Source organism: Ursus arctos, unplaced genomic scaffold, assembly GCF_023065955.2.
Source record: "Ursus arctos isolate Adak ecotype North America unplaced genomic scaffold, UrsArc2.0 scaffold_27, whole genome shotgun sequence".
NCBI lineage: Eukaryota > Metazoa > Chordata > Mammalia > Carnivora > Ursidae > Ursus > Ursus arctos.
In genome coordinates, this window is record NW_026622952.1 from 32,348,661 (window position 1) to 32,373,405 (window position 24,745).

Here is a 24,745-nt window from a genome sequence, read left to right on the forward strand (position 1 = left end):
TCCATACCTAATTTACTAAACCCTCCATGTTATACTATGTTTAAAATGTACAAACATGGACATATATATTTTGCAAAACTAAAAATACCTGACTATATATATAAAATCATTAATACAGGTAAGTTTTTTTAGTACAATTTATCTTTTTCAACACACAATTTAGTATTTGTAGGGGTAAATCAAGACAACTTCGGGGACACCGGGATGGCTCAGTTGGTTAAGTGTCTCTGATTCTTGATCTCAGCTCAGGTCTCCATCTAAGGGTCGTAAGTTCAAGCCCTGTGTTGGTTGTGGAGCCTGCATTTACAAAAAATAAAACCAAAACCAAACCAACTTCATACATATTATACAAAATATATATCAAAATCTTGGTAGAATAGATTACTCTCTTTGTTGGAGGGGAAAAGTTTCAGATCTCCCTGAAATCAGGCTCACCTCTGTCTGTTTGGGGATGTAAGAAATGTCAGACATACTCAGATCTGTGGTCCAGTCAGAGTACATCCAGAATATTGTCTTTGGTGGTGAGTAGGAGAGTGTAATGGCTCACTGGAATGTCAAAAAAGCTCGTTCCCCTAACAGAGCCATTGCAATGTCTGCTGCAGCGGGTCACTGATTTGCCTGGTTTTGGAGGACAGCAAGGCAGATGGTGTAATACCGTATATATATGCAATTTGCTTTATTTCTGAGAGTGGTTGCAGTTCCTGTCATGCCGTAAATACCCATGTAAGCTGGGACCCAAGGAGTCCCACTACTAAATGATAGCGAAATGGAATGAAAACAGTTTCGCTCAGAAAAAGAGCTAGAACAAAAGTGAAGTTTAGATGCAATTAGATCAGAAGCTTTTAAAGAATGACAGTTTAAAATATTTTTTTTCAAATAGAAAATTTCAAGAACGGTTTAATGAATATTGTAATAGCATTTTAAACAGATGATTTTCATACAAGTAAATAGACTTTCAAAAAGATCCTGACCTTTATAATTAGATGTAGCCCTAGAAAATCTAGAGTATCAACATTCTTAGGATTCAACCATAGTGTAATTAACACGTATTTATTTGTTTGGCGCAAAATGTTGGCGGCTCTTTCGTTTCATTTAGGCAACAAAATGCACATTCTTAATTTCTTGCTCACTTCTTCAGGAGAATCCAAAGATAAAAGTGCTGTTTCTTTAGGCTCTGACCTTTTTAATTCTGCCTCTAAACAGCATCCTTATTAGTAAAATATGATGGAAGTGCCTGTAGGGTAGAAACAATGAATATTTATTTAGGAACTGGCTTTTGGCCAATTTTTCAGTACCCTAAAGGCATAAATATTACATACCAGAGCATTTCAATTCCTGTGCACTTATGATTTTTTTCTCTGCACATTTGTGAAAGGCACAAGTATCTGCACGACACTTTCAAGAACTCATTTGTCAAAGGCTCACTTATGCTTGGAAGCTATAATAGGCATTTCTATTCAATCATGAAATGTTAAATAGGTATATATTCTGGTTAACCATCTTAAGTAGTTAAAATAGAAAGGAGGGTGTGCAAATTACCTCAGTCTGTTAAATTTTGGTTAAGTGGCTTTTTAAAACAATAGAAGTAGTTAAAATTAATATAACTTGCATCCCTGAAGTCAGTCTTTGAGATAGTGTTGAAAGCTGCCACGCAATATTTTTTCAGAACATTCTCTTTGTTGTCATTATGTTTTCCTGTGGTGAATGTGTTTGCCACACCTCTCAGCAGAATCACTATAATTGAATGAACAGGTAAGTTGAATTATGGATGTTGAAGTCACATCTTGCTAACAGGAACCAATAGCATTACTTTCAAAGCCATAACATCTCCTTGAACAAAATGCTAGGGCAGTTTTAGTGCAATGGAATTCCCATATTATTTCTCTGTTTCTTGTTTTTTTTTAAAAATGACTCTCAACTATACTGGTGTGTCTGCAGCATTCACATCTCCAAATCATTTGTAAGTAATGAGAGACCACTTGAGAAATATTCAATTTTCATCACTTGCACTTCTCTGCTACTACTTTTAACATTTAATTTGTTTTTGTGCTTAATACTCATGTCTCTTTATGCCTTAAATGTTTTTACTAAAACATTATATTGTCGTAAAACACAGGGACGGAATTTTTTTAATTTAATTTTTAATAAGTGTAGTGCACAAGTAGGAACCTCATGAATCATTTTGATTGTTATTAAACTTGTCAGCATTAGTTAAATGTACTCTTTCTTCCTTTGAACTTGAAAGCACATTAAAAGTGTCTCCTATGACACTTCTTTCGATCTACTGAGTATTACTATTATTCCGGTATAGCCTTTCCTACAGTATAACCCCCAACTACCTAAGCTCTGTACCAACTAGCTTGCTTGTTCTTGTCTGATATAGAATAAATAGTGGTTGAATAAGTAATTATACCCAAACAGAATTCACTACCAACATAAACCATGGGGGGCCTACACATTCCATAATAACTTCTTAAGTTAACTGTACATCGGGCTTGTAGATAAACTTATTCAGAAATGCCGAATATGTGGATGTGAATTAACTATGTGCAGTAAATACAAATAATGGTAAGCAAATAATTCCTTTGTAGAAAATGGAATCTACAAATAGGTAGATGGAGGAGGAAGAAATTGTGGGAAAAATGTCTGTGGGGTTTCAGGAGCCATTTAATTCAATTAAGAAGATTCTGTGCAAGAAAGAGAGTAGCCCATGCTCGCTCAGAGCTTGCCTGACAGGAAGGTTGATTGAAGAGTGTGAAGTAGATTGTCAACAAGGCGATTAACTGTCTACCCTGTGCTGGGAAGAGGGCTAGGTACAGGAGGGAGAAATTGTTTGGATTAGGGAGGGTAGTCATAACCCTTCAGAAACGTCAAATCCACAGAGAAAGGCAAGATAAAAGAAAACCCAACAACATTAGTGGAAGGTACAGTGCTTGAAAGTCACTGTTGAGGGGTTTGGATAATAGAAATCCCAGGAAGTCAGACACTTGTGAACAATATATCATATGAGATAATGGATATGAAAATGCTCTGTAAACTACCAGGTGATGTAAAAATGTGAGCTAGAATCATTATGTGGCTCACGAGAAAGAAATCTACAGTTTTCTGGCTAGCCCTTTTGAAAGTGATGTATGAGTGAGCCCAAGGAAGCAGCGGTTATGGATCCAACCACAGTCAGATAATGGCCGCTGAAGCTGGTAGAGGGTTACAAGGAAAGCAAGAGTCCAGGATTATTAGTAAGGCTTTACATTTTCTTCATATTAGGCCTTCAGAGTTCCTAATATTCACATCAGCTAATAACAGGAGTTCATATTTAGCCACGATCCTAATGATTTATTTACAGTGTTCCCCCAATTACTATTACGAATGGTAGTTAGATTTCTCAGCCTGGTAAACGTGTGTATAAACCATATTATCTGTGTATGTGTCAACAGTGGTTACCGAGCTTTTCCGGAATTCTAGTAGTAAAAATATTTTAAGAATGCATGCCCAATATAAATATTTATAAATCCCTCACATGTATTTTATACTACTACATTGTGTGCCTTATAATCCATGCATAAAAATAATTTCAAAAAGGATAAGACTAAAAACATATAAATTGAAGTTCTGCTTTTCTTACTATACTCTTGGATCATCTTGCACACCCAGAATTCTGGGTTTGTGCCCCATCTGGATAACTGTTGATTGACACCGTGCCAGAATACATAACCATTTGTAGTAAGAAAGAAATTGCCATTAGAACACCCATATTCGTTTCTTGCTTGAGAGATCTAAAAGATACTTCTTTCTATAGCATTCTTGACAAGCAGACACTATTTTCTCTAGATAGCCCTCACAGCGAGGTGAGGACGAAGAGACTCCTCCAACTTTTAGCCAATTTTGTGGTTTCAGGCAAGCTCTCTAGGAAGGTGGGGATAGGGAACAAACAAATAATGAGTGAAGGTCAGTGAAATTTTTGTTTCAGCAGCAGCCAGTGGACTTTGTAGGACACCCTCAGTCTATGAATGCAAACAGCACATGCAGCTACCCCTGAGCCTCAGACTTATGTTCCAAGACCCTTCTGGATGCCTGAGATGGCAGAAAGTACCAAACCCGATGTATACTGTGTTTTTTCTATACATGTGTACAATAACGCTTAATTTATGTATTAGGCACAGTAAGAGATGTTTAACAATAAGACAGTGGTTTTAGCTGTACTATAAGATGAATGCATGGTGGTCTCTCAAAATACCTTGATGTACTGTGTTTACCCTTGTGATACTGTCAGATGATAAGATACCTGCATGATGAGACAAAGTGAGGAAAATGAGATGGGCATTGTGACATAGCGTTAGGCTATTACTGACTTTCTGGTCAGTCAGGAGGAGGATCTGATTCTACACTGGGGTTCAGCACAGGCAACTGAAACAGTAGAAAGCCAGAGCCATATATATGGAGTAGGATGAAGGAAACTACCGTATTAGGGCTTTACCTTACCTGGGCAAGTCCTTTGCACAATATTTGAATTTGTTCCTGTTTAGATTTTGCATTTTAGCAGCTTAAGTTCTTGCCTCTTCCATTATTCCTCTTTATGAAAGGTGCTGTTAAGTATCTGATATTCTGTACTTTAGTACAAATTATATGATTTCCTGGTATTTTATATGATCAATAATTGTATTTTTGACTTCTAATTTACTGGGTATTGAGTAGCCCTAGCTTGTGCGTATAATTAAAATATATCAGTGTTGTCAGTAGCTGGTTAGTTAAAGCATGTGCTTAAATGGCATATTTCTGATTTCATACAACCACATTATACGTATACCATTCCAACACTAAAGATAGAGTATTGTTTCTTTGAGGTGTTTGGTAAGGAATATAATTTAAAAACGAGAAATGTCTGAGGATCTAATGTGAAACATGGTAACTACAGTTGATAATGATGTATAATATAATTGAAGTTTGCTAGTAGAATAGAACTTAAATGTTTGGTGATGGTTGTGTTATTTACCTGGATGGGAGGAATCCTTGCATAACATCCACATTTATTAAATCACTGCAGAGTACACTTCAAATATATTACAAATTTGTATGTCAATTATGTATCAGTATAACTGAAATTAAAAATAAATAAACCAAAATAAGAATTAGGACTGTTTTCAGAAGCAGGAGGAACCGGAATAGGGATACCCAAGAATTGGCAACTAATTAGACCTTTTCATCTGGAGATGAAGCCAAAGTCAAGCTAATATGAACTATAAGAGAAGACATCTAATTATTTCCAGAATGGAAACTATGGCTGGGAAACCCAGGTGTAGGTATGAAGCCTATGGTGTAGAAAAGTGGTTTGATGTGGAAGGACTATTATTAGTTCTGAGGTTGGGAAACAGGATTCATGTTTTTGTTTTGTTTTATTTTGTTCTGTTTTCCATTAGTGTTGGCTATAGTCATTATGAGCTCCGGTAAGCACAAATCTGATTTTTCTCTGAAGGCATTTTTTTAAAGTTCTATGCATAAATGAGATCATGCAGTGTTTGTCATCCTCTGACTTGTTTCACTTAGCGTAGTGCCCTTGAGGTCCATTCATCTTATTTCAAATGGCAGGATTTCCTTCTTTTTTATGGCTGGATAATATCCCATTGTTTATATATCACATCTTCCTCATCCCACTCATCCACTGGTGGACAATTAGGTTGTTTCTGTGTCTTGGGTATTGCAAATAATTCTGCTGTGAACATGAGAAACAGATATCTCTTCATTTCCTTTGGATGTATTTCCAAAAGTGGAATTGCTGCATCATACATTAGTTCTATTTTTTAATCATTTTAATCTTTCAAGGAACCTCCATACTGTTTTCCATAAGTGGCTGTACCAATTTATAATCCTACCAGCAGTGCACAAGTGTTCCTTTTCCTCTACATCTTGACCAACATTTGTCATTGCCTTTTTTAAAAATGTAATAACCATTTTAACAGACATGAGGTGATATGTAATTGTGGTTCTGATTTGAATTTCCCTAAGGATTAGGGATGAGCATGTATCTTTTGGCCATTTGTAGATCTTTGGGAAAATGTCTGTTCAGGTCCTTTGCTTATTTAATTGGATTGTTTTGTTGTTTTGCTGTTTCATTTTGTTTTGTTTTGTTTTTTAATTTTTTTTCTGTTGAGTTATAGGACTTATTTATATATTTTGGATATTAGTCCCTTATCAGATTTATGGTTTGAAAATATTTTTTCCTATTCAGTAGTTTCTCTTTTCATTTTGTTGATTCTTTCTGTGTCTGCACAGAAGTCATCCATTTTTTTGTGGGTATCAGATTTCATTCCTTAGGAAAACTGGGCAGTGACAGGGAATACCATAGTAGGGTTTTGTTGTAGTGGAGAAGATATCAAATGATTGAACATTCCTGGGAGTTGTTCACATGTTGTAGACGATGACCACTCCAAAACTTTGAATTATCAGTAAGGTTAAAATCAGTCTGGACTGGGGATCCCATGGTTTTTGAGAATAATTACAGGGGAACTTGGCAGCTTCCTCTGTGTGAACAGAGATCTCCTGCAGCCCAGAGAAAGGAAATGTTTACTTACAGCATATACTCCTGCCCACACCGGCACCATCACCCCCACTGCATTTTGTTTCTGTAAAATTGAACCCACGGCAGGTTGCTTTTCTGTTACTTTTTTTTTTTTTTTTTTTTTTTTACCTTTTAGTACCTTGTGACTAGGGAAAAAAAAAGAAAACAACTCCTAGAATACTGTTCAAGAACCGTGTCACAAAACTGCTTTAACAGCTTTCTGTGGTATCATGTTCTGTGGAAACAAGATGCAGATAGTCCCTCAAGCTCCACATTGTAAGAACTTTAGAGATGGTCCCTTCAAAGCCCATTGCACTTGTAAGAAAAAGACCTGCATTCTTGCTCCCATGTTTCTTTGAACGTCCTCCTGCTTGAAGTTTAAATGTAACACAAAAAACTATAATTTTCAGACCTTAACTCTATCAATCTCATGACTTTATTGCTAGAACCAAATGAATCAATAGTAACCATCAAACCATTCCATGCATCAAACAAGTAACCCTAGGAAACACAAAATATGGCAGGGGTAAATGGCAGGCAATGCATGTTTTATGGCCCATCATTTAATGCCTTAACTATAGTATGCACTCATTTAAAGATATTACTTTGCTCTAGCAAACAATAAAAGCAACTGAGTATTTATTTGATTGTTGCCAAATGCAGTGATCCCATCACAGTGATTTAAGGAGACACAATTGCAGTCCTTCACCAGCGGGCTTATTTTTTATACACTTGAGAGAGTGGTCAATATTGTTGCAGTGAAAGCATCTTTACACATGACTAACTAGCTGGGAGAATAAAAACAAACGGGGAAGGAGTGACCAAATAATCATCTGAGGGAAAGCGGTGAATCGAGCATATCGAATTTGTGGGATTTGGGGGCAAACATGAACTATACCTCAATAATTTGTAAATAAAGGAAATAAGATTTCCTTGTTGAATAATAACAGTGTTTTGCTATTTATGTGTGTTGGATTGTTTATTGCTCTTTACATGAGTCTTCATAGGAAAGATTGCCAAGTGGAGATTTTTGTCTACATTAATCATAGTCGCATTGTGTCCTGCACTATCTGTTACTTGAATAATTTACTTGGGTATGTCAGAAGTTAGGGTTTTATGATCAGGGTTGGAGATCTGAGACAGGTTTTCTAATATTGTCAGTAATGGAGAGAGAAAATCATCCTTGGCTGTGGCCGATGGTAGGGTTGGGGGAAGCCTTAGGAACTATGCTTCCTCACCCCACACTGAGACTGAACATATTAATTTGTTCACTCACTCATGTATCAGTCTCTGCACTGATTAAACAAACATTCATTGAACCCATTCTTTGTGTCAAGTATATTGTTAAGACACAATGTCCTACATTCAGGAAGTTCATGTGCAGTTCTTCAGACAGCTCCTGGGCTCTTCCTTGCACCACTCACAGCCTTCCTCAGTCTGGAGGGGTTAGAATGTCTGCTACCATTCTATCACCCCAGCCCTCTCTTTTTGTACAAAGCCATCTTTGAGGGTAAACACAAAGTATGTCTTGAAACAAAGTCTTCATAACAGGACCTCTGAATATTTAGTAATTCACAGAATATTGTTGTGGACTTTGTTAGAATTTGAGTTTTAGAAATGATTATCCCTAGAGTTTTCTTGTAGAAAAAGAAATTCATGCCATGTACTACGGACTGTAAGCTTTGTAAGCAAAACTATAAGATTAACTTTTTTGCTAAGATTCAAGAATGTCATGTTATTTGCCCGGCATAATTAACTTAATTATTTTCTAATGACACTAATAGGATACCAAAGTGATGCAAAGGCATTAAACCCACTTGCCCTCCTCTTGGTACTTGAATGTCTGTCTCTGGTAAAGAGTCTTTGATGGTCCCACTGTGAGGTGAAGCCAGTTAAGCTAACAACTGAGAGAGCCGTGTGCACAGCTCACTCTGAGCATAAAGTTTTTAAGAAATTGGTGTCATTGGATTACACATAAATCACTTGAAAGTATTGATGAAAATGGGAAACTTGGAACCTTTAAAAATAAGCCTATTGCCTTTATTTAAACCATCAGGATTCCACTGTAAATAACATTCTATTCAAATGTACCTTTTAAAAATATCTCTGTTAAGGAGATTTTCATTTGTGGTCACATTTTTTAACAGTATCTAGAGATTGTCATAAAAATTTATAAAGGGATTTTTCTAGATTATAAAAATATTTCTTTAAACTTTCTCATATTATTAGTGAATTAGGATATAGCATACATTTGTCTCTGCTCAAACATTTTATGATAAACTCATTCATTTGTCAAAAATCTACCTTTGTTACTCTTCCTAAGATATGTCAGTTTATGTTAGAAATTTAGGGAAATTTTAATTTTTTTTTTCATTTTATGTTCCCGGATCCACCTACTTTTTCAAGGATCATCTACTTTTAACAATCTATTTTTATATTTAAGGTGCAATAAAAAATAAAAACAAAACCAATAACCTCTTTCATTGGATGTAAATTTTATATGTCCTGTCTTAAATGTAGGGTTTTCCTTTTCAAATGATTTATTCTTCACCAATACATTCACGGAATCCATATTCCATGGTAGTTTATCAGAGAATTGGTTGAAACACTTCCCTCAGAGATTTGGCCCATGTAGAGTTCACTTATGTATCTATCACTGAGCCAATGAGAGAACATTGAAAGGTAGCTTTTGGGGAAAAGGGAATTGTGATTTAATCTGAAAACAGAGATAGGAAATCACACTGCATGAATCATCCTTTAGGTAAATCAGATTGAGAAGTGGGCTTTTATTTATTTTACATTGTATTCAGACACATTTATTTAAGGTAATAATGTACTATACTTTAGAAGTGGGCTTTTAAACTGTCAGTAATAATTTTAATAGTAAATAATTAGATTCTAATATAAGAAATTACATTTCAAACTTGGGTAATTAACATTGATAAAATCAGGGAGGACTTATCAGGTACCTTTTGAGGTTTCTCCTGTTGGACCTTGTGATATTTGTGTGTCCTAGGCATTGTGGCTAGCCTTTAGCCGGCACTGAAATCCTGAGATATAACCACGCACATGTCATTCTCATGCCCACGCCCTAACTATCTGAGCATCTTTTCAGCCGTGTGGAGACTCAGTCTGAGAATCCTTCGCAACCTTCTCCTCCAGCCAGCCACCGCCAACTGATTTGAACTGGCACCGGAGTAGGAAACTAAGTGCCATCCCTGCTTCACATCTTGCCTGTTATTTTAAGTTAGCCTGACAGGTACAGACTTTAAACTTCATTTTGCCTTCCATTATCATAATCTCATATGACTAGAATAATGGAACTACACTTGGCCTGCTTTATTGCGAAGTCACCAGTATCACCTATAGTCTCTCTAGGTGAACGCGAGATACTTAGGCCACAGCACGTTAGCTCAACGCTTGTTAGTGTGAGGCAATCTACTGAGTGTGTTAAAAGTCATTTTATTCAATCCTCATTGAAGCTGTTGAGGTAAAAGCCATTATTCTTCCTATTCTTAACCGATAAGAAAATGGAGGTTAAGTTGAAGTTACATCACTTGCTCAAAATTACACATGAAGTCCAACCAAGACTGCCTGACACTAAATTCTGGTTTTTTTAACCAGGATACTAAAAACTGCCTCCCTATAAAAAAAAATTCTGTTCTTTATGTAGCTTTATGTGTTTCAATTCTAAGAACAAATTGTGTACAGAAAAAATTCTAATTCTAACTCGTATCCCGGGCTTAGTTTCTTCCCTATAAAGTGAAGTTCCACAAACAGGTTCTCGAAGATCTTTTCCTCTGACCAATTCTGTCTGTATAAAGTCACTTGGCTCATGAATCCATAAAATCGACAGATATCTCAACAGAAGCAGAACTTGAGTAATTGAAAGTAGGCAAAGTACTGTAGGCATCTCATGGAGAGAAAAAGGGGAAAAACTCAGAAAATAAAGGATTTATTTGGATGTCATGAACCACAACATTCTGAACAGAGCTTCAGCTAAGGGTTCTCAATGAATAGAGTGCAAGTATTAATGGTATTATTCAAAATAAGCCTGACATATTAATAATGTTATTAAAATTGCCTGGTCACTGTATTTATTTATTTATTTACTTTTCATCTCTGCACTAAATTTATGACATCTGGGACTTAAAAAAAACCTCCTTGTAATTCATATTTTATTTATGAGCAAAAATTATAAAGTCAAAATTTTATCAGTGTCTGATTTTCAAGAGATGATGGAATAGCATATTTCCATCTATTTCTTTGCATTTTTATCGGAAAAGATATTTGTAAGATTAAAAATAGTACCCTATAAACAACTTCCAAAAAAGTGTACAGAAAATCCTTTGGATGTATTCATTTTCTTACTACGACCCTAATCTTTTTAGACACATGCGTATACATATGTATTATTATATAACACATATAATTCTGTAAATTTTGAGAATAAGAAAAAGCAAAACAATAAATCATATTCAACTTCTAACTTAACCTCTTAATTTTATAGGAAATGAAGCCAAAGTTAATAGTTTAAATTATTTCTTTGTGATCTACTTGAAGGCAAAAGCAAGATTTGCTGAAAAAAATATATGTGTGTATATGCATACATGTATACATCTGTATATAATGTATAACTGTATTTAACATGTCTGTTTAAGTTTGGTTTCATTTTCTGTAAAATTAAAAGATTAAATTAGAAGTTCAGTATGATTTGTTTTAAAACAAGTTTTTATCATTAAAGAAATCTTCAGGAATATTGTAAATACCAAAGAGTTTCTGGCCCAAGTTGAATAAATACAAAAAAGTAAACACTTGGAAAAGAAGTTTGAGAGATAAGTAGCAGTTTGAGATGAGTGGATTATGTTTCTCCTGAATTCTGTTTCATTTAACTCAATGTTTTTAAGATCAAGCTAGTATTGTAGGCCTGCTTAGGCTTTCCTCATTCTCAGATCCTTGAGCTGGGCAAAGAATTAGGAAAGCAGTCTCAGCCTTAAGCTAAAAAAAAAAAAAAAAAAAAAAAAAAAAAAGCGAGTGCCATCTGTTGAGGAACCGTTCAAATTGAAGACACATGATTCCACAAGTCAAAATAACTGTCATCTGAGTTATTTCTAACTGAAATAATTGTCATGTGACTCAGATGCCAACTATAAAGAAATCAACACAAAATCGTCCTTGCTTTTAGAGACCTCACAGAGAAACTCGGAAAATAGAGCACGACAGAGCTGGGTGAGACAGAAGAGGACAAGATAAGAGGACTGTCCTCTGATGAAACATTTATATCACACCAGAGAGTGTTTTTTTTTGTTTTTAGAATTTCCAACTAGACTATTTGTTGACCGATTTTTAGATTTCGGTTAAACTAACGCAATGGTTCTCAAACGTTAGTATACATGCGAATCATCTGGAGGCCTTATGAACACACGCATGTTGTCCCCAAGCCAAGTTTCTGATTCTATAGGTCTAGGAGGAGAGGCCTGAGAATTTGCATTTGTAAGAAGTTCATAGGGGATGTTTTAGCTGGGGAACACATTTTGGAAACTACTGTTTTAAAATTGATTTCAAGCAAGGGGTTGCAATAATTCTTGGCCAAATAATTTCTTTACTATCATACTACTAGATTTAAGGACTTTTTATGTCACAGTAAACCAGTAGAGAGTTGCAAATTTCCCGAAGTGTTAAAATTCATCATTGCATCATCTTAAAAAACATTCATTCTCAAAGGTATAATACAGGTGATGATGACCACAGTCCAGCCTTCTGTGTTCTTTGTGTTTTGGGGATAAATTCCATATTAACTTCATTCTTATCATTATATTACTCTTTTTGAGTTGTTAATTAGTCATTATATGCCATACAGAGGAAACAGTGCATTTGCTCAGATCAAAGGTAGAAGAGGTGAAATTGTTCATAATATTGTTCTGAACATTTTCAAGTAGAAATATTTCAGATTTTGTCACTAATGATGGAATGTTTAACAGTACCTCTTATTCATTTCCGTTTCTGAAACCTACCTCTTTAGTTCCTTCCTTGTCCTTTCTTCGCCTCCAGTGTGGACAACCTAAGGCCCTCGAACTTGGCCAAACTGAGTACTTCTATTTTTTCTTTTTCCTGAAGATGGCCAAAGTGATAAGTAATCCTTGTGATTTATTGCAGTCTTTATTTTTATTTTATTTTTTATTTTTTTTTAAAGATTTTATTTATTTATTCGACAGGATAGAGACAGCCAGCGAGAGAGGGAACACAAGCAGGAGGAGTGGGAGAGGAAGAAGCAGGCTCATAGAGGAAGAGCCCGATGTGGGGCTCGATCCCATAACGCCAGGATCACGCCCTGAGCCGAAGGCAGACGCTTAACCGCGGTGCCACCCAGGCGCCCCTATTGCAGTCTTTAAAACCAACAGTTAAATGGATGAGGCATTACACAAGAGTTTACATTATGACTGGCATTCTTCTAATAATACTTTTAATGAATTATAATGTTTGCTTCTATTACGGAGTAAGCACTATGTTAGCGACTGAGGATTCAGAGATAAGTAATCCTGTTCTGGAGGAGCTCAGTGTGTACTGATGGGTAGAACAGGGAACAAATCAGTACAATGCAAAATGCCCAGTGCTGTCTTGCAAAGATAAACAGAGGACTGGATTTGCTCAGAGGGGACGAATGCTCCATGGGTGCAAATCAGGGAAGGTTTCTAAAAGAGGCTATATTTGCTCTGGCCCATAAAAGTGAGTAAGAACATCGTGGGCCAAGAAGGAAAACAGATCCTCTAAACAGATAGAAAAATATATACAACCGCATTTAGTGATTGGGGGGGAAAAAGTTATGCCAACTATCAAGCTAATTTGGGGGACTTGATAAATATAACTAAAATCTTATGCATCTATAATATGCCGCTATTTTATTAATATTATATTTTTGAAAAGAAATGAAGCTAAGCTAAAAGAAGTGTACATCAGTATTAATGATCTTGGTAAAGGCCATGGTATGCATTTGCTGAAAGATTCAAACCAAGAGGAAATCTTTCTTCAAGTGAGATAAATCAGGGAAGGCTCCATAGAGGATGTGAGTCTTCAATCACTTCTTGGAGAACATTTCAGGATTTGAGTGTGGGCTCAGGTCTAACAACAGGGAGAACAGGGTAAATAAAAAGAGTCCCAGATTTTCAAGAAACCAACGTGAAAGGTCATGAATGTTTTCTGATTTTGAGTTTCTTTAGAATATCTCTGCCAGTGTAAATGATATATTTATGTATTTAAAATCCTCATATTTTTATGTATGCATTAAAATGTTATTTTTTGAATTTGGGGTTTATAAAGGGCCCCCCACACACAAATCGTTTGACATTTGTATTTATGGTATAACATTTATGATTTTGGCAATGGAGAATGGCTGACTCCAACTGCCATTAATCCTTTTTAACTCAAAACCAAAATGAAACAAAAAAATAGAAACAAGTTTCTCCCTCTCATAATCCAAAAATGATGAGCTTTGTTTCTAAACAGCCGTGAAAAAAAAAAAAATAAAATAAACAAGACGGACCCTAAATAATGGTAAAGGAATATTTTTGTATATGTGCCAAGTTTTTCAATGCCTTTCATGTTGGGGATCCTGTGATTGGCTGGCTTCCTCAAATCAGCTGGCCAGAGGACCTGGGTGGTTGGGAGGTGAACTTGGCTGCAGGGCAGGTCAGTCTGTGCCTGCTGTGTGCCAACACACTAAGGTTGATAATTCTTGAACAAAGAGAGTAATGTCTTTGTCAGGCCTTTTGTATTTTCCTTACCACATCTGCATAACACATAATTAGAAGTTTATTATACTTGGTGTTTGTTCTGTAAGTCCCTGTCAGCTCAAATGAGGGCTATTTTTAAGTGAAAGAAAGTAATTACTAAAATGGAATTTCTATTCGACTATTTCACTTTGCTAGTCAAACGGAATTTACCATTTCCCCGTCTGCTTTGAAGACAGTGATAAAATCAGCGAGTTCTATTCTTTTCTAGGATGACTTTGTAATTTTGTATTTTAGATTTACTACCTGTCTCTGCTTGTCTCAAACAGCTTAAAGCCCTTTCCTTACATCTGCTTCTCATGGAATCCACATAAAGACAAGACGCCAGTGATAGCACCAACTATGAAAAGAAACAATGCCAATTAAGGTGAAGCAGTGCTCACGCCTCGAAGAAAGTTATATGTTAGGCTGAGGGAGAGTTAGGAAGCTCACTTCACAGCCCTTATGCGGGGAAAAAAGATCTACAGTGAGTGATTATATTTCAAAGTGTTGAGCAGTCAGAATAATGGTCAGCACAATTATTTAATTTTACTCTTACGTGTTCTTAGATTAACAGGATCAACAATGTATCCTTATTTGTTGGTGTATTTAAGGAGTATATACACGGTCTGTGTGCACAAAGGGTTACTTGCTATGGGAATGGAAAGAGTGATGAAATTTATGAAAAAAGAAAAAAAAACATTTTTTCACCAACTTTGGATCCCTGCAAGACTGCTGTCCAAAAATGTAAAGGTATTGTATTGGCTCTTGTGATGACATGAAACCAGGAAAGATGTGTTAGCTTTGACAGTTGTGCCTGGAGACCCTGGGATCCTTTAATAATGACTCCTTTCGCCATCCCATGACCCTCCCTTTACTCTCTAAAATAGAGAATGTTCTATTCCAAGACTAATAAGCCAGCAGTAGGTGATCAACATTCAATGGTGTCCCTCTGGGTGCTGCTTCTAAAAGTGGAGAACTTGATTGTAATTAGCTTAGCTGCCTTGCCCTACCTAGAAAAACCTAGCTTAATAAGGATCAAGATCCAGGCATTCTTTTTTCCTGGTATTTACTGTTCAGTATTTGGTATTTAATTCACATGAGTGAGATTCAAGTTCCAGTCTGTGTCTGGCATTATGTCCAGGCTCTGTGTGCAAACCGATCCATAAATTCACCCAACTCACCTTCCCATGGGGGTTTGGTTTAGTGTGCATATTCATTAGGAGTACTCTACAATGAAGGCATTCAACATAATGTATTCAGACAAAACATTCAGTATGATTTGTCTCTTTTTCAAGGGAAGATACAAAGAACATTCTGGAAAAAATATAATAGGTGACACATAGTATACTTTTCTCATCTTGAAAGTTGAGGGTGGGCAGAGTGGGATTTGAGCACAAATAGAGCTTCACAAATCTTTAGGTGGCCCAGTATGTTTGGGGATTAGAAAACCATGCTTCTTTATATGATGGTGTGTAGAGAATAACATGCAAAGGACCAGTCATTGAACACTCAAGCATTCAATTTAGAGCATGCCCTTCAAAACCTTCAACAAATATTTACTGAGCGACTCTTACATGCTGGCCATTGGCCCAGGTGCTGGGGATAACTGAATTTAGGAAGATCTTAAATATATTTTAAAATATAAATGATTTCTGGCAATATTCATTTGGCTAGGAAACCCAAATCATTAAAATAGTCCAAACTCAAAGCAGTCTGTTAATAATCATGCTTTCCTCCAGAGCTTGCTTCTGTCCTTTTTAAATGGCCAAGAACCATAGTAGTACTTATGAACTCATTCATAATTTATTGGATAAAGGTCAGTTGCATTTTGAGACACATTAATTTAAATTAAGCATTAGGTGTAAATTGGGGTCTTTTTCTAAATAAATGATCATTAATATTTTAAACAAAAATAATCCTAACAAAAGAGAAATTCCAAAGCCTTTGCAGAAATACTCATTTCAAATATCTTTTTCACATACTCACGGAATTATAAATATTTGTGTTTAAAATATGGTATGAATTTAAAAACTTTCTTTTCATTTTAAGAGTACTTTAAAGATTTTGCAACATACTATATTTGCTTAATTACAGGAAAGTAATGTTTTAAATAGAAATCCAATATATTTTTCTTGTGCTTGGTGGCCTGGGTTAACATTTCAGAAATTTAAAAATTCTTGGGCCATGCAAGTTTTTACACATTGATTGAAGTCATAGTTTAGGACTTAGTATACTAAAGAGCATGTTCCCATCACTTATGCATTTGAAATGTAAAAGGCTTTATTTTGAATGCACTGAGGCATATTAAAAATAAAATGGAAATTTTCATGCTTCAGATAGAGCCAAGGAGATTTGCTCAATGTCATTTTGAATTCTCCCCAAATATAAGGAGGGAATCCCTCAGGTAACATTTGAAACAATTTGAGCACTTGTATTTCTAAAAGAGGCACTAAAATAAACAACCAAAAAATGTTTTTAAGCAAAAAGAAATATATGCATGTATGTATGTATATGTATATTTGTGTGTGTGTATGTATATAGAGAGAAAGTATGTGTGTGTGTGTGTGTGTGTGTGTGTGTGTATACGTGTGAAGAAGGAAATCCAAGGTTTCCAATGATTTTAAAATACAGAATTCGTTATTTTTTTCAAAAAAAAATTTACAGAGAGAGCTAAAAACAATTATTTAAAGCATCATGATTATCTGCCCTAAAAGTAATTCAAATATGCTGTGAAAAGCTTAGTGCAGCAGATATCTTTTACTCTGTTTTATACATTTATTAACAAAAAATATGCTTTGAACTCTGCTGACATCTTTGATTAGTCTTTGGTACTAAATTATTTGTCAGCACACAGAGCTAAATATAGACAACTTTCACTTTTGGTAAAAACTTTAATGTCCTCTTAAAACACATAACAGGCTGGGCAGCAGAAGGGATAGGGTGGATGCTGTATTTGCTTATCAGAAAAGGCCTAAGTATCTATTTTGGTGCCTCTGACAGCAGTAAATGAAGATCTCCAAATAAATAAGCTATATGGAAAGACATCTGAGCAAAAATGCCATACTTCCCATTAGTGAGAATAACAATGGAGAGAAATAATTACATTCTCTCGTGCTTTAGCTATATATAAAAAAAGAAAATCTTAATATTAACACAATTAATGGTAAAAGGAAAAAAATAGTCATATACTTACAGTGGTGTTATAAGATTCCAAATTACAACAGACATTTTTTTTCTATATTTAGGGGGAGAAAAGATAAATGAATTTCCTCTTGGATTTTACGAGGCATGGATTTCCTGGAATGTGTGTTTACAGATTCCTATCAGTGGTGTTGCCCCAAGGAAGAGGAGGGGAAATATCTGCTGCTCACCACTTCCCACAAAATTCTACCAGACTCTTCCTCTGCCCGTGTCCCCGTTCTCATTTCTTAACTCTTGTCATCTTGACCTTGGTCCAGCTACACTGCCTTAATCTGATTTCTCCAAAAACTGTCTCTTCCTTGCGTCAGGATTTTCACAATTGCTTTTATTTGTTTACTTAAGTTCACTTCTCATTCCTCGGATTCACCTGTAGGTTCTTAAGTCCCTAGGAAAAGCTTGTCCTGCTCTCTCCCGCCAACACCCACTTTGCCAGTGTCTCTGGCCTGACCCATCTCCCATGTCCCTCATTCACAGCTCTCTCAACCGTCGGAAAGCATCTCCTGTTTGTCCACGTGTTTATTGGCTGTCTTGCCCCCATTCTCAAGGTAACTGCACGAGAACCAGCTTCTTGTCTGCCTACTTTGATCCTTGTACTTCCAGTGCCTAGGACAGGGTTACCGCTGGCTCCAAGAAGTCAGGAAATGTTTGAGAATTCACAGTTCATCAGTTTGGTTGATCTAAAGTAATATGTTGCTATCTTGTAGCATGAAGAGGAAGATCGGTGCGCTTTTAGACCCTGTTTTTCCCCCGACATGACTCCAGGGGAAGGAATGATTCTCTGTGGAGAATCAGGGATACCGTTCTCACAACCTGACTTTTACCCCACAGCTGTGTATCTTGAAATGGGAGTCGGATGCGGTGGTAAGCAATTCTGGGCTTGAAAACTCTAATGTCTACAAAGGGGCTCAAAGACCGCGTGCATGAGACAGTGGAGAGTGGCTCCAAGTCACAACACCTCCCTGCAGCCCCGTTTCAATTTACTTTGATGGGACTCTGAGAGCCACCGTAAGTGGGGGTGCTGCAAGCAGCTATTTCTGTGTACTGAGCAATAACACAGTGGGGCTGGCAATGTGGACAGAGGAAATGTAAAGCATTTTAGTCTGAGCAGCTTCTTTGTGATTCTAATGATTTTCAGTGTTACTTAGATGACTTCTGAGAAGTTAACAGCCATCCTTCTCAAGTCAAAAACTACATTTAGAGAGATCAATGATGCATAATAGACCTGCTGCTTGGCAGGGTGAATTCTCATTCTCAAAAAACCTACAGCCTAAGAAGTCATCACAGAACATTTTTAAAAGAGCTTCCAAAAATCCACTATGTGTCTACAGTATTATGTTAAGCATGCTCAGAGACTTGTTGAACTAAAGCAGAGTAATGCGCATGTTTTAAAAAAAGTGTTTACAGTATTCATGCTAGTGAATGTTTTAAGTCCTTTCACAAAGATAATTGAAGGCATTTTATCGCATGGGCTTTATCTAAACATTTGACACAAAGACAGAATCTCTTTCTGAGCCAGACCATTAGAATTTTGAAAAAAAACAAAAACCTCCCTGCTCTTGATTCCTCAACCTACCCCTACCCAGTCTATCCTTATGCCTGCATGGATGTAACTTTGCTCTTCTAATGAACTTGAAGCAACAGGTTGGGGTGATGGAAATGTTGTACTTTGTACATTACACTCTAGCAGCCTCTCCACAGTGTGCTCAAAGGGTAGCATTAAATAGTTTTCTCTCTTGTGGTGGTAGCAAGTCAGGCTCTGAGGAGGAGAGCCCACATTCCTTAAGAGCATGATTCCCACCACACTCATCCCAACTGTAAATAATCTGACAGTTTCAGAAGCTGCATCATGGAACCATGTAGGTACATATTAGGAACAAGAATGTATGTAGGAAGGCTTTTATAAGATTAAATAATTTTATGAAAGTTTCCTTATTTTAAGATTCTATACTTCCTACTGCTTTGGGACACAAAGTTTGCCATTTTAGGGGTGCCTGAGTGGCTCAGTCGTTAAGCATCTGCCTTTGGCTCAGGGCACGATCCTGGATCCCTGGGATCGAGCCCCACATTGGGTTCCTCTGCTGGGAGCCTGCTTCTTCCTCTCCCACTCCCCCTGCTTGTGTTCCCTCTCTCGCTGGCTGTCTTTCTCTCTGTCAAATAAATAAATAAAATCTTTAAAAAAAAAAAAGTTTGCCATTTTATGGCATAGTAGTGAAACTAGTAAGAGAAGGTAGAAATATAAGGTTTTTTTTTAGTAATTTTTATTTTGTTATATGAGTCACCATACAGTACATCCCCAGTTTTTGATGCAATGTTCCATGATTCATTATTTGCATATAACACCCAGTGCACCATGCAATATGTGTAAGTTTGGTTTTTGAATTTCTTAATTATCTTCCCACTCAACCCACAAATGGGCAATGCCCATTGAATTTCAAACGGTATTTTGATTTAGATCATCTCAGCAAATTCTCCAACATGGAGACTGCTGATTGAGACCTCACTTTTTAACCTTAGAAAATAAATGTATTGTTTGATTTTAAGTATAACTTTTACAGCCAACTTCCCAATACCTGTTTTTAACTCCACCTCACACCTTTTTAATAAAGAAACCCAGGCAGGCTATTTTCAGCTCTCCAGCCTAAATGCTACTTCTTATGCATGGATCACACATATATACACATTGCCTTTTTTTAGGAGTGATCATGCATTCTTTAATTTCATTCGATTTTTATTACACAATTTTAATTGCAACTGCCAGAGAGAATGTGGCATTTTGAAGCTCTGTTCCATGAGTCATTCCAAGTGTAAGAAGAATGTAGTACATTGTTTAATAAGTTTGTTAGGCCTTTGTTTTGTCTCCACATTAGTCTCTCAGTACCTACAGGTCATGGATAACATCTAAAGTCCCTTTTATTTGCATTTCCAAACCTAAAATGGCCGAACTAAATGTGCCCTTTGCAACTTAGTCATCAACACACAGTCACCCAGCGCATTGTCTTCTGTGTGAGTCTGAGACATCCCCACACTGACTCCTTATCCCCTCTGACCCCAGATCATTGACATAACTGTTGCATTTGAAGTGCATATGTTTTGCTTTGTGATTTTGGCCTTGGGTTACGTGACTTGTGAATTTCTTGAAGCCAGGGGATGTATTTTCTCAAGTATCTAGCACAGACCCTAACACATTATTGACTGAGAAAATGAATGCACAGAACAGTGATTATAAGGCACTTGCTCTGTCCCCTACCTTTCTAGTCAGCTCCTCATTCCAAGTCTCCCTGTGAATCTAGGATGCAGAGTGTTTCAGGGTCAGGGGCATACACATAGGAACACAGCTTTCTTACAATGATGTTGTTAGGAAGATGAAGCCTATAATCTTTTTTTCACATCTAAACACAAAATGCTCTCACCAAAAATACGCAGTTTCTGTTAACATAGTACCTCAAAGTAAATAAATCCAAGAAAGTGGACTTTACCTTTAAGATTGTAGTGAAACAATTATGCCTAATTAAAAACCTCAGAGAATAGATTAGGGTTATTCTTAGATGTGTTGGTAGATCTGATCTGAAGCGAGTTTGTACATTGCACTACTCAAGATCAAAATGAAATAATTTTGATTTTTGGTATTTTCCATTATCTATTGAAGTGTTTCCTCTCAAACAATATCTATTTTTATAGTACTGTCCCAAATGCTATCCTTCAGAAGGCATGTTATCAACAAATGCATTTTTCACAAAGCATAGCACTTTATGGGATTTGAATGAAGAAAGATAAGACATTTATAAAAGCAATACATAGTAGTCAGAGATACAGATTTTGTGTGCAGACGTTAAGCCTGATGAATCTACAAGGCAGATAGGTCATTACGAACCGCAACTCATGGTTAAATGCGGCATAAATAAGTGGCAAAAAGGATCATTACAGAACTAAAATTAAGAATGTAGGCTTTGTAGAATCCAAGTTTTGTCTCATGTTGTTTTTCCTCGGTGAAACAATTAATACATGAGCTATAAAGCAGGAAAGACGACGGGGGAAACACTCTATATGGAATAAGTGCTGTAAGTAATGCTTAGTGTGTGTGTGCACATAATCAGTTTTATCTTCTGAACTTCAAGATCCTACACGTAGGTAATTTTCGCTGAAGGAGGCTGAGGCTCAGGGAGTTTAAATAAGTTGTTCAAGATTACAGGGAGTAAATGGCAAAGCCAGGATGTGTCTGGTGCCCTGATTCATAATCTTTCCAGTACTTGGTGAAGCTCTAACAAATCGATACCAGGAGTGTTGCCACGATCTGAGAAACGGTGAAGTTCTTCTGATCTAAGATTCACTTGCATTGACTTTTAGAAGGGAACAAAATGCTTTGTCAGAAGTAGCAAGCATAAACTACAACCAACGATAAAGATTGATTTATTTATTTATTTATTTATTTATTTATTTATTTATCTTAGAGAGTGGGGGGTGGGCAGAGCAGTAGGAAAACTTAGAGAGAGAATCTCAAGCAGACTCCCTGCTGAGTGCAGAGCCCAATGCAGGGCTTGATTCCAGGACACTGAGATCATGACCTGAGCAGAAATCAAGAGTCAGCAGCTTAACCGACTGAGCCACCCGGTGCCCTTATAATCAATAATAAAAGCAAATGTGAAACCAGGAACATTTTTCTGTGGAAAGCATAGTGAAAGAATAAAATGCTTCAGACACACTGTAGTCCGGAAAAGAGCCAGTGAACTTAACCAATTGCAGATCCCTGGTGACTTTCAAGAGAACAGTTTTGGCAGAGGGGTTAAAATGTGCTAAATGATGTGGTATAGGAATAAGAAGAGCTGCTCTCAGTACATTCTAACCACATTCCAGAAGCTGTTAGACCTCAACGCTTATGGTCTCATGGATCCCTTTGGCCCTGAGTTTCCAGGATCATTGTACGGATGAGAACACAAACTGAGAGAAGCAAAAGGAATCACCCAAAGCCAGCCAGCCGGTGAGCGTCAGAACTGCGAGGAATTTACAAGCCACCTACATACAAATGGAAGGTTTTGAACAATATTACCTTTGACTTGCTAGGGTATCACTGAATAAGGAGACAGGAGATCTACTAGAGAGATGATCAAAATGATGGAAAGACGTACCTGGGGAAGAGGTAGAGACTGGGGGGAGGAGGGGCGCAGGGGAAGTACATCATGTTCAAGAAGAAAGGGGTTGCTTCGTTTTCCGAGAGTTAGGAATGGAGCACTGAATAGTTGCTGCCCAGTGCAGGGCAAAAGCTGCCCTCGGAGACAGGGAAAGAGACACCTGTAATTAACCCACGTGCTCTATCCTTCTGTCATGACTGCTGAGGCAGGCCCTTTATCTCTGCCATGCTTTGCTTGTCTGACCCTGCCATGGCTGCTCCCGCTGCCAGAAATTGTCATCCGCTCTGCCTAGCTAAGATCGGGTTTCATCTGTGCCTGGTATTTCTGTACGTGGTATCCCTGACCGCGGAAAAATATTGGCTGATATAGAAAAAGGTGAATAAAATACACGGAGGGGGAAATCATTCAATGAGACCTTTTCTTTTGCTGTGGCATCATGAATAGAGGAGAATTTTCTCATCTAGGCGATTTGGGTCTTAATGTCTATATTGTTCAGCGGGCAAATACACTCACGCAGGGATGCACACATTGCCCTGGGAAAGGGGGGTGAGGACGCATCTCCTTTTGCCACAGCGAGGCCTACACTGTGTTTCCAGGTGACTTTGTGAAGCAGAGCACGGGCAATGGGATGCGACTGGGCACTCTACTGCTCAATTTTTGGCTAGGTTGGAATGGGGATGAGACTGTAGACCAGTGCTTCTCAAAAATTGATGCGATTCACCTACAATCTTGTAAAATACAGATTCTAATTAAGTCTGAAGTAAATGCTTGAGATTTTGCATTTATAACAACTTTGTAGGTGATGTGTGTCTTACCCGGTCAGGATGCTATAAAAATGCACCCTACTCTGGGCGGCTTAAACATTTATTTCTCGTAGTTCTGGAGGCTGGGAAGTCCAAGGGCAGGGCATTGCAGACATGATGTCTAGTGAGGGCCCGTTTCCTAATCCACAGATGGCTGCCGTCTTGCTGTGGCACTGCTCCCCTCCATTAGGGCTCCACACTGATGACCTGGTCATCTCCTGAAGGCTCCACCTCCAGATGCCATCACTGTGGGGGTTAAAATCTAAATATGGGAATTTAGGGGGACATGTTTCATACATAATAAGGCCAAAGGTGCTGATGCAGTAAGAACCTTTGGTTTGTAAGGCCATGGAGAATCTTTCTCTGTTGCATTTACCATAATTGTGCACTTCTGATTCTGGTGCCCCAGGCCACAGTCTGCACCAGCCCTTCCTTAGCCACCGGGGAGGCCTCTGTCTCTCAGATGCACACTGCTTATCCAGAGCTGACTCTGGATCTCTCTTCCCCATGCCACGCTGTGTGACATCACATTGGTGGTTCAATGGTGGTTGCGATGAGGGATGTTTTCATCAGTGGAAATCAGCAAAGGCCACCCATAAAAACTTTTTTAAATACCTTATTCTCTGTTAGTATTTTATGCCTATTTTGAGGCATACAATATGTTAATAAAGGATTTCCTTCCAGTGTATTTAATTTCTGAAACATGGTATTAGTTTTTGAGTATTTGTAGAATACAATGTCCAGGTTGCCTAATGGCTTATAGTTTTGAAGGTTATCTAGGCTTTGGAGTAACCTGAGTGAGATGCCATGCTCACCTCCTATAACTTGGGTTATTCACAATGCGACGTTCTCGATAAAAAGGCTACAATGAAGGATTAGTCGTGGAGCAGAATTTTGAACCTCATCTTAAAGAGGCCTTATAGTACTTGGGCCTCTGTTTCTTACTGTATGCAGTAAGGAAATTTGCCACATTGATTCTCAAAAAAGCAACTTCATCGCCACAATTGAATGCTGTCTCAATGAGAAAATGTGCACTGAGCTAAAAACAGCCAATTTATAAACACCTATATGAACCTGATGTAGCAAGTTGTTGAGAAGTATGTGACGTGGGTCAAGTGGTCTTATTAGATTGGGATTAAGGTTCATGCCAATATACATAAAATTCACAGTCAAATAAATATCCATGTTGTGTTTATATATATATATATATATATATATATATAAATATATATAAATATATATGTATATTTATATTATATATTTATGCTTTATATATTTATATATTTATATTTA